The sequence below is a fragment of the Ranitomeya imitator genome, chromosome 1, assembly GCF_032444005.1.
Source record: "Ranitomeya imitator isolate aRanImi1 chromosome 1, aRanImi1.pri, whole genome shotgun sequence".
In the NCBI taxonomy this organism is placed as follows: domain Eukaryota; kingdom Metazoa; phylum Chordata; class Amphibia; order Anura; family Dendrobatidae; genus Ranitomeya; species Ranitomeya imitator.
The window spans coordinates 162,013,681-162,025,732 of NC_091282.1; the positions used below are offsets into that span (position 1 = coordinate 162,013,681).

A 12,052-nucleotide genomic window follows, 5' to 3' on the forward strand; every position below is an offset into this window, starting at 1 on the left:
CCTCAAAAGGGACACACGCATAACTAAAATGATGAATGATGACGATTACTGGTTGGCCTGCCTCCTTGATCCTCGCTATAAAGGCAAATTGCAAAATATAATGCCACATGAGAACTTGGAACTAATATTAGCAACCAAACAATCAACTCTTGTTGACCGTTTGCTTCTGGCATTCCCTGCACACAGCGCCCGTGATCGTTCTCACACGAGCTGCAGGGGCCAGCAGACCAGAGGAGTTAGAGGGGCAGAAATCAGAAGTGGCGTTGGCCAGAGGGGTTTTCTGACCAGGTTGTGGAGTGATTTTGCTATGACCGCAGACAGTACAGGTACTGCAGCATCAATTCAAAGTGACAGGAGACAACATTTGTCCAGTATGGTTACAAACTATTTTTCATCCCTTATCGATGTTCTCCCTCAACCGTCATTCCCATTTGATTACTGGGCATCAAAATTAGACACCTGGCCAGAATTGGCAGAATATGCATTGCAGGAGCTTGCTTGCCCGGCAGCTAGTGTCCTATCAGAAAGAGTATTCAGTGCTGCAGGTTCAATACTAACAGAAAAAAGGACTCGTCTGGCTACCCAAAATGTAGATGATCTAACCTTCATTAAAATGAACCACAACTGGATTTCAAAATCTTTTGCCCCACCTTGCCCGGCTGACACCTAGCTTTCCTATGAAAAGGTCTTGCCTGTGGACTATTCTGAATGCCTTTTCCAATCTCGTAATTTTCTGCACCTGATTGTCCAGCATACGACATGTTTACACCTCACTAAATGGCCAAACTCCCCACACGGGGCCGTGGTATCGACACTTGGCGGCAGCACCCGTGAGAGTGCAGTTTGTCTGAAGAGGTGGGTGAGCCCGCTTTTGGTCGACGGCACTGCCACTGGGTCCCTCCTAGTACAATAAAGTGTCTCTGGCGGTGGTGGTGCGCACCCAACGTCAGACACACCGTTGTAATATGAGGGGCCCTGGGCCTGTACCGCCGGCCACAAGACAGTTCCCCCCCCTCAGCTCAAACAGTGCTCTACCACTTGCAAAATTATCTCACAGCTCCACCAATGTTTAGTCTATGCGCTGACATCCTTCAATGCCTGCCACTGACAATACCATTGTATTGACATTTTTGTTATGTTAGGCCTTCGATGCCTGTCTGTGGTCACTCCTTCCACTAGGCCTCCACTGACCACACCACTGCTGCCTGTGTACCCCTGGAACCAATTTAAAATTGCCTACAGCCATGTGTTATTATTTTAGGCCTTCGATGCCTGTCTGCGGTCACTCCTTCCACTAGGCCTCCACTGACCACACCACTGCTGCCCGTGTACCCCTGGAACCAATTTAAAATTGCCTACAGCCATGTGTTATTATTTTAGGCCTTCGATGCCTGTCTGCGGTCACTCCTTCCACTAGGCCTCCACTGACCACACCACTGCTGCCCGTGTACCCCTGGAACCAATTTAAAATTGCCTACAGCCATGTGTTATTATTTTAGGCCTTCGATGCCTGTCTGCGGTCACTCCTTCCACTAGGCCTCCACTGACCACACCACTGCTGCCCGTGTACCCCTGGAACCAATTTAAAATTGCCTACAGCCATGTGTTATTATTTTAGGCCTTCGATGCCTGTCTGCGGTCACTCCTTCCACTAGGCCTCCACTGACCACACCACTGCTGCCCGTGTACCCCTGGAACCAATTTAAAATTGCCTACAGCCATGTGTTATTATTTTAGGCCTTCGATGCCTGTCTGCGGTCACTCCTTCCACTAGGCCTCCACTGACCACACCACTGCTGCCCGTGTACCCCTGGAACCAATTTAAAATTGCCAACAGCCATGTGTTATTATTTTAGGCCTTCGATGCCTGTCTGCGGTCACTCCTTCCACTAGGCCTCCACTGACCACACCACTGCTGCCCGTGTACCCCTGGAACCAATTTAAAATTGCCTACAGCCATGTGTTATTATTTTAGGCCTTCGATGCCTGTCTGCGGTCACTCCTTCCACTAGGCCTCCACTGACCACACCACTGCTGCCCGTGTACCCCTGGAACCAACATCAGAAAATATAAAAATAAGTATTTTGCTTATAAAAAAGAAAATACTGGAGAGATATCAAATGCAGACATTTTAACATTAAAAACAAACACATACAACACATTCTGAGCACATTCCAGCTCTGGTTACCTGATTGATCACTTACGTTCTTTGTCTTTTTAGAGAATATCACCGTGCCTCCAAAAACATCTGAGGATACAGTCTATAGGATTGTTATACCGTCTGCCGTTCTCTTCGTCCTTGCAGTAATCATTGGTGCCATTGCGATCATCTGTTGGTAAGTATGGTAAGTAATGATTTATGGGCCACACAGGAGTTTGTAGAAGAAATGTCACATCTCCAGGTTACTCCAGTAATGGGAATATGTTAGTGTAGACCTCTTGTGGCTCACTCACATGTCACCCTGGAGTTGCGCCCTGCGGGTAACTGATGGGCATATATTAGACTTTGCAGGGATTCACACCAGAGGCGTAACTTGGGTTTTGGTTCAGGGGGAGGGGGGGGGGGACTTCTGAGTGGGCCCTTAACCAGGTAACCTTGATTATAACTGGATGATGCACCCTAACAGTGGAGGAGAACCTCAGCAGATGACCATGCTGTTGCTGAAAATAATCTCTATATAAAGACCAATATTGATATTACCGCCATATGGTCAGTGGTAGACCCCAGTCCTACAGAACATATAAGCAATCACAGCACAGTTATAGATGGTGACTTACCGCTGACTTTCTTTCTGATGGAATTGGCACTTTTCACACCTTTTCCATCTGGCCCAGACCGACATGACAATTCCTCCACCCAGGACTCGGATACAGAGAATACAACAAAGACACACTTCACATCTCACATTTTTAGCATGTCACCATCTATTCCCAACCTGCACAAACTCCTCATCCTTCTGATACCCCAATGCTGCTGCCGTATGTGTCCCTATTACTGCGCCTTCTGTCTGGTTCTCTGTACCCTCTAAATTCTAAAGCAACCCTCTAGAATATAGTAATGCCAGGTGCAAGTACCCTAGAAAACAGCGATCACATTATGTTCCCTAAAATGTAATATTGCCCTGTGTGTGCTCCTTTGACAGTCACATTAACCTGAAGGTTCCCCTATAACAATAAGTGCCCGCTTTACATTTAATAAAGTCCCGAGTCTCCCCCGTACAGCTCCCTCATACACAGTATGATGCTCTCTTATACACAGTACAATGCCCCCTCACTGTATACTACCACCCACATAGTATACTGACCCCTTAGTAGCCCCTAAACTGTTTAATAGCTCCAACACTGCATGATGGCCCCCTCACTGTAATCTTCACACTGTATGATGGCCCCTAGAAAGCCTCCATATAGCATAATACACCAGATAGTCCTCAATATAGTATAATGCACTCCCCATAGGTCTCCACATAGTATGATGTACTCCCCATGGGTCTCCACATAGTATGATCCATAGGACTCCATATAGCATAATGCACTCCCAATAGGCAGACTCTATAGGATACTGAACTCCCCATAGGCAGCCTCTATAATGTAATGCATCCCCATAGGCATTTTCTATAATGTAATGCTCCCCCATTGGCAGCCTCTATAATGTTATGCACCCCCATATGCAGCCTCTATAATGTAATGCACCCCCAAAGGCAGCCTCTGTATTGCAATGCACCCCCACAGGCGCTTTCTATAATGTAATGCACCTCCATAGGCAGCCTCTATAATGTAATGCTCCCTCATAGGCAGCCTCTATAATGTAATGCACCCCCATAGGCAGACTCTGTAGTGTAATGCAGCCCCATAGGCGGCCTCTATAATGTAATGCTCCCTCATAGGCAGCCTCTATAATGTAATGCTCCCCCATAGGCAGCCTCTGTAGTGTAATGCACCCCCATAGGCAGCCTCTATAATGTAATGCACCCCCCATAGGCAGCCTCTGTAGTGTAATCCACTCCCATGGGCATCCTCTATAATGTAATGCACCCCCATATTCAGCCTCCGTAGCGTAATGCACCCCTATAGCCACCCTCTGTAGTATAATGTAGCCCCATAAACTAAATACTCACCGCTCTTTTTCATGGTTCCTGCCCTGCTCCCGCTCATCTCCGACTGCAGGCACCGAGTGGTGATGTCATTGCGACCTCTGTCAGAGTCAGCGTCGGTGAAGTCAGACGCTGACAGGGGGATGACGGGAGAGGGAGCGTAAATCTCCCTCTCTCATCACTGTGGTCAGCTGTATTGGCATTCAGCCGATACAAATGACCCTGCGATGATGGGCGGGGGGCCCACTGCTGGCACAGGGCGCCCCACCACCTGCTCAGGGGCTCTATACTGGCCGGGCGGCAGTGCAGGGAGATCGATTCTCCCAGCTCTGCCGCAAAATGTAACTGTTATCACGTGCTGCACATGCCAATACAGTTAGAGTAGCGCAGCTCTGGGTGGGCCCCCTGAGAGCGTGGGGCCCTGGGCTATAGCCCGTCTGCCCCCCTATAGCTATGCTACTGATTCACACTCTAAGGTAGGTATTAGGTAGCATTCACAGTCAATGTGGTTTCATTCAAACCGGTGCAGTTTTATTGCTTTCATAAAACTCCAACTCACAAGCTCCATCCTGCAGACTGAAACATCTGGTGAACACAGGCCCTGGTTTTAGCAAAAAAGCTATGTGGGGCTTCTTATCAAATCCTGAAAAGCTAAGACTTAACCCTGTCCCACCTGGCTCTGCTACAACTTGTATATACTTTATTAAAATAAATTGCTGATTGTCAGACACCAAAATGACTGACTGGTGATCTCTCTACACATAGGACTAGATACAATGTTTCATTCTTACTTTCTGCAGAATACAGACATGTTTTACTTTATGATTTACAATGTGACTTTTATTTTTGAAATTTAATAGTTGCCTGAAAAAGAAAAAGCCAACGAGAGATGCAGAAAGCAAAGATTGTGCCGATGACTTTACAGAGAGCAACACCAAACTAAATGGTAAATACAGCCTGATAAATCTGACATTACAGAAGCATTCCATTTACATATGTATTGCCTAATCCCTTCTAGGTATATCAGTAGTGTAGTGTACATGTGATAAAATACTTACCGTTAGCCGCCTTCTTTGGTTTCCAGCGCCATTCTGGTCGTCTTCTGAACCATATGACCACGATTCAGCTTTGTCGGCTCACACAACGTCTTATGTGTGGTAATTGATAATAATCTAGGCGCAAATTTAACCGTAGGAAAATGCAGTAGCTAAATTAGAGTACAGGGATATTTAAAATAAATTTATTATATTAATGACATGATAAAACAAAGTAAAGTTAAAATTAAGAAAGGTGCAAAGTGCGATTTGCCATTTAATTTCTCTGTCCGCCAATATGATCGCACATCAGAGGACCAAATAATGGGGTCTCCGATCCCACCCGATGCTCTTCTGCCCTCGTGCTTCCCCCCATGGGTGCCGCCATCTTCTCCCAGGAAGAAAATGGTGGGCACATGCGCTGTGCGCCCGCCGAATCTGCCAGCCAGCACCCAGCAGGTCCCGGGGTCTCAGCTGCCAGGGGTAGCCGAGACCCCAAAGAACATGATTCGGGTCGGTTTTTACCAACCCCTGTTTTGTGATTGCCGTTACTAACTGTGTAAGGCTGGTTTCACATTTGCGTTTTTTGCCGCTGCGTTTTAGCGCAAAAAAACGCATGCGATTTTTTTCCTATACTTAACATTAAAAACGCATGCATTTTTTGCATGCGTTTTGCCGCATTTTGCCACCGCATGCGTCTTTTGTATGCATGCGTTGTGTTGCAGAAATGCAACATGTAGTAATTTTTAGCGGCTTTTTGCGTTTTTTTGCGGCAAAAAAACGTATTGCTGTCTATGTAAACGCATGCATTTTTAAGCACATATGTTTGGTTGCGTTAAAAATGCATGCGTTTTTACAAAGAAACAAACAAGAAAACACACTGATAAGCCACCCCACATCATAAAATTGATAAAGGGATCCTACCCCTAACCCTACCCCTAACCCTAACCCCACCCCTAACCCTTGAGATCCTAACCCTAACGTTAGGGTTATGGGTAGGGTTAGGGTTGGGGTAGGGTTAGGGATAGGATCCCTTAAGGTTAGGGTTAGGGATAGGGGTAGGGTTAGGGGTAGGGTTAGGATCCCTTAGGGTTAGGGATAGGGATAGGGTTAGGGTTAGGTGTAAGGTTAGGGTTAGGGTTGGGGTTGGGGTAGGGTTAGGGTTAGGATCCCTTAGGATTAGGGGTAGGGTTAGGATCCCTTAGGGTTAGGGTTAAGATCCCTTAGGGTTAGGGTAAGGGTTATGGTTACTAGGGATCCAAACCCTAACCCTAGCTATTTCTGTTTATAGTGGGTTTTCTTGTTGATTTTGATGATTGGCAGCTGTCACACACTTCTCATCATGCATTTAAAAAACGAAAACGCATGAAAAAACGCATGTAAACGCATCAAAACGCCGCGTTTGTAATAAAACATACAAAAACGTATGCGTCTAAAAAAACGCGGTGTTTTACCGCGTTTACATGCATTTTTTTCACCACATGCGTTTGCCGCAAAATAAAAGTTCCGATATGCCATTTAATTTCTCTCCTCTGATGTGATCGCACATCAGAGGAGAGAGAAATAGAGTCCCCGATCCCCCGGTACCTCCATTGTCCCTCCATGGCCCCCTGAAGTCCCCCGGCCTCCGGCAGCTTCTTCTGGGATAAAATGGCGGGAGCATGCGCAGTGCGCCCGCCGAGATCTGCCAGCTGGCACCCGGCAACAACAGAAAGATTTTTCTCATTGGTTCATTTTGGTCACTGTGATAGACCCTATCACAGTGATCAAATTAAAAAAAAGTAAATACACCCCCCCTTTATCACCCCCTTAGTTAGGAAAATAATAAAATGTATTTGCATTTTTCAATTAGGGTTACAGTTGGGCTAAAGTGAGTTGGGCTAAAGTTATGGTTAGTGTTAGAGTTGAGATTAGGGTTAGGGTTGGATTAGGGTTTGGATAAGGCTAGGGTCACATTGCGTTAGTGCAACCCGTTTAGCACTAGCGCTAGCGGGTTGCGCTAACGCAATGTTTTTAATGTGGCCGCGTCCCGGGGTCGCGGTAACGTCCCCGCTCTCGCAGATCCCCGATCTGCGAGAGCAGGGAACGGACCGCGGGCGCGCCTCGGACGCTGCGAGCAGCGTCTGCGGCGCACCAGGAAACACCGGCGCGTCGCTAGCGCGTGCGGAACATGGCACGCGCTAGTGCTGCGCGTTCCCATTGCCGTGAATGGGCGCGCTAACGGACGCGTTGCACGGCGTTAATTTCGCCGTGCAACGCTGTCCGTTAGCGCTTTCCCATTAACGCAATGGGAACCAAGCCTTAGGGTTAGGGTTGAGATTAGGATTTGGGTTGGGGTTAGGTTTAGGGTTAGGTTTGGGATTAGGGTTACGTTTGGGATTAGGGTTATGGTTAGGGTTGGGGTTAGGGGTGTGTTGGGGTTAGGGTTGTGATTAGGGTTATGGTTAGGGTTGGGATTAGGGTTAGGGGTGTTGGGGTTAGAGCTGTGATTTGGATTATGGATAGGGTTGGGATTAAGGTTAGGGGTGTGTTGGGATTAGGGCTGGAATTGGGGGTTTCCACTGTTTAGGTACATCAGGGGGTCTCCAAATGCGACATGGCTCCACCATTCCAGCCAATTTTGCATTCAAAAAGTCAAATGGTGCTCAATCCCTTCTGAGCTCTGCCGAGCTCCTAAACAGTGTTCCCTCCCCCCCACATATGGGGTTTCGGCATACTCAGGACAAATTGGACAACAACTTTTAGAGTCCAGTTGCTCCTGTTACCCTTGAGAAAATAAAAAAAATTGGGGGCTAAAAAATCATTTTCGTGGAAAAAAATGATTTTTTATTTTCACGGCTCTGCGTCATAAACTTCTGTGAAGTAGTTGAGCATTCAAAATGCTCACCACACATCTAGATAAGCTCCGTGGGGATCTAGTTTCCAAAATGGGGTCACTTGTGGGGGGTTTCTTCTGTTTAAGCATATCAGGGGCTCTGCAAACGCAACATGATGCCCGCAGTCCATTCTATCAAAGTCTGCATTCCAAAAAGAAGCTCCTTCCTTTCCGAGCTCTGCCATGACCCAAACAGTGGTCCCCTCCCCAAATATGGGGTATCAGCATAATCAGGACAAATTGCACAATAACTTTTGGGGTCCAATTTCTCCTGTTACCCTTGTGAAAGTAAAAATTTGTTGTTGAAAAGATCATTTTTATGGAAAAAAATATTTTTTATTTTCACGGCTCTACATTATAAACTTCTGTAAAGCATTTGAGGGTTCAAAGTGCTCACCACATATCTAGATAAGTTCCTTAAGGGGTCTAGTTTCCAAAATGGTGTCACTTGTGGGGGGTTTCTACTGTTTAGGCACACCAGGGGCTCTGCAAATGCAACATGACGACCGCAGACCATTCCATCAAAGTCTGCATTTTGAAACATCACTACTTTCGTTCTGAGCTGCGATGTGCACCCAAACGGTGGTCCACCGACACATATGGGGTATCGGCGTACTCAGGATAAACTGGACAACTTTCATGGTCTAATTTCTCCTGTTACCTTGTGAAAATAAAAATTTGGGGACGAAAAGATCATTTCTGTGGGAAAAATATGATTTTTTATTTTCACGGCTCTACGATATAAACTTCTGTGAATCACTTGGGGGTTCAAAGTGCTCACCACACATCTACATAAGTTCCTTAAGGGGTCTAGTTTCCAAAATGGTGTCACTTGTGGGGGTTTCTACTGTTTCGGCACATCAGGGGCTCTCCAAACGCGACATGGGTTCAGATCTCAATTCCAGTCAGTTCTGCATTGAAAAAGTCAAATGGCACTCCTTCTCTTCCAAGCTCTGCCATGCGCCCCAACAGTGGTTTACCCCCCCATATGGGGTATCGGTATCGGCGTATTCAGGAGAAATTGTACAACAAAACTTCTGGTTCATTTTCTCTTCTTACACTTGTGAAAATTAAAAAAAATGGTTCTGAAGTAAAAAATTTTCCTTCCACATTGGTTCAGTTCCTGTGAAGCACTTAAAGGGTTAATACACTTCTTGAATGTGGTTTTGAGCACCTTGAGGGGTGTAGTTTTTAGAATGGAGTCATTTTTGGGTATTTTCTGTCATGTACACTCCTCAAAGTGATTTTAAATGTGAGATGTCCCTAAAAAAAAGGTTTTGTAAATTTTGTTGTAAAAATGAGAAATCACTGGTCATCGTTTAACCCATATAACTTCCTAACAGAAAAAAATTTGGTTCCAAAACTGTGCTGATGTAAAGTAGACATGTAGGAAATGTTATTTATTAACTATTTTGTCTGACATATCTCTCTGATTTAAGGGCATAAAAATTCAAAATTTGAAAATTGCAAAATTTTAAAAATTTTCGCCATATTTCCATTTTTTTCATAAATAAACGCAAGTAATGTTACCACTAGCATGAAGTACAATATTTCACGAAAAAACATTCTCAGAATCAGTGGGATCCATTAAAGCATTTCAGAGTTACAACCTCATAAAGTGACAGTGGTCAGAACTTTAAAAATTGGCTTGGTCATTAAGCTTCAAATTGGCTCCATTACTAAGGGGTTAATAGAAGTTAATAGAAAAACAACAATAAAGAAAAAACTTCCCTCTTAAAGGATCTTGTTAGAATAAGATTCCTAAACATACGACAGAATCATGATGGAAGCTTTTATTTTAGATATATTAATTTCAATGTTTTGTGTTACAGGAAAACATGAGGACGACATAGCAATCAAAATTGATGATTCTCCTCATGGACCCGGGAATGAACAGAGCGACGTCACAGGCTACAAGATCTCAGTGCCTGGATACCCTAAAGTAATAATTATCAGGTCAGATGAGGATGAGGTCTCCTCCCCTGACGATTAGGCAACCTGTGATTAAGCAAAAAGAGACAGATTCCAGGCTAGGTCTCTGCTCTCACCTATGGATATGACACTTACCGGACTTCCCACAGGCAGACGTATTCACATAAAAGTGACTTACCTGCTACATGAAGAAGCAGATTCCAGGCTTGGACTGCTCTCATCTATAGACTTGACACTTACCGGACTTTCCACAGACAGACGTGTTCACATAAAAGTGACTTACCTGCTACATGAAGAAGCAGAATCCAGGCTTGGACTGCTCTCATCTATAGACTTGACACTTACCGGACTTTCCACAGGCAGATGTGTTCACAAAAAAGTGACTTACCTGCTACATGAAGAAGCAGAATCCAGGCTTGGACTGCTCTCATCTATAGACTTGACACTTACCGGACTTTCCACAGGCAGACGTATTCACATAAAAGTGACTTACATGCTACATGAAGAAGCAGAATCCAGTCTTGGACTGCTCTCATCTATAGACTTGACACTTACCGGACTTTCCACAGGCAGACGTGTTCACATAAAAGTGACCTACCTGCTACATGAAGAAGCAGATTCCAGGCTTGGACTGCTCTCATCTATAGACTTGACACTTACTGGACTTTCCACAGGCAGACGTGTTCACGGACAAGTGACTTACCTGCTGCATGAAGAGGCAGATTCCAGGCTTGGACTGCTCTCACCCATGGATATGACACTTTCCGGACTTTCCGCAGTCAGATATGTTCACATAAAGTGACTTACCTGCGGCATTAAAAGGCAGATTCCAGGCTCGGACTGCTCTCATCAATTCATATGGCATTTGCTAGACTTTCAGCAGCCAAGTGTGCTCACGACACAGGTGAGGTAGCGGCTGTAAGAAGAGGCTGATTCCGGGCTCGGACTGCACTCATCCATTCATATGGCATTTGCTAGACTTTCAGCAGCCAAGTGTACTCACGACACAGGTGAGGTACCGGCTGTAAGAAGAGGCAGATTCCGGGCTCGGTCTCTGCTCTCACTTATTCACAGCCCAAGGGAAGGGCACTCCTTTAACCATGGTTCCTTAGAGGTTTCCACCATTGGGGGTTTTTCCTCTCCTGTGTGTTAAAGGACGACTCATTCTGAGTCAAGGGCCCATCATCATCAGGGCCACATTTAAGACTACTGTCCTGACTTTTAATGAAAACTTCCACATTATCCAACTTGAATAAAGTTATTAATGAAGTCAGCGTATATCATGTGTATCTGAGCTTTTTTATGGATCTTTACAATACAGCAGAATATACATAGCACTTGACTACTTTGTATAGTCATTACCTTGGTCAAAGTTGAAGGGAAGATGAATGCAGCATTTTATCAGCAAACACTGGAGGCAAATTTGCAATCATCTGCTTGGAAGCTGCACATGGGACGTACTTGGATGTTCCAACATGACAATGATCCAAAACACAAGGCCAAGTCAACCTGTCATTGGCTACAACAGGACACAGTGAAGGTTTTGGAGTGACCATCTCAGTCTACGGGCCTCAATACCATTGAGTCACTCTGGGGAGATCTCAAGCGCACAGTTCATGCTAGACAGCCTAGGAATTTACAGGAACTAGAAGCTTATCATTCATATTCTCTCTAAAAAAAAAAAAAAGGCCAAGAAAGCAAAAATTCTACTGGGGTTTGTAAACTTTTGAGCACAACTGTAGGTGTATCTGCAGAAATATATTTAAAAAATGAGGTCCAGCAAATGGCACCACAAAGCAAACATTTTTTAAGTTCTTTTAAAGGCATAAATAAAAAAAAAAAACATTAAAAGACATTTCCATACAGTTGTCATCACTAGAGTTGAGCGACTTTTACTTTTTTAGGATCAAGTCAGGTTTTGCGAAACCCGACTTTGTCAAAAGTCGGGTTGGTGAAATCGGCCGATTATTTTGAAAAGTCGGGGAGCCGACTGAAACACGAAACCCAATGCAAGTCAATGGGGAAGCAAAGTCGGCAGTGAGTGGAGGACAGGAAAACACCTACAGTGCCCATTTTAATGCCAAAAACCTCAATTCGTGTTACTTAAGCTTGTCAATCTT

The 12,052-nt window shown here is 45.1% G+C and overlaps 1 long non-coding RNA gene across 1 annotated transcript; it reads left to right on the plus strand.

Annotated features, from left to right (window-relative positions):
- The first annotated feature begins 2,199 nt into the window (after positions 1-2,199).
- On the plus strand, positions 2,200-11,456 carry LOC138657659 (uncharacterized). Its single transcript, XR_011317116.1, has 3 exons — positions 2,200-2,336; positions 4,952-5,037; positions 9,833-11,456. It is a non-coding gene; the product is annotated as an uncharacterized lncRNA (long non-coding RNA).
- The last annotated feature ends 596 nt before the right edge of the window (positions 11,457-12,052 follow it).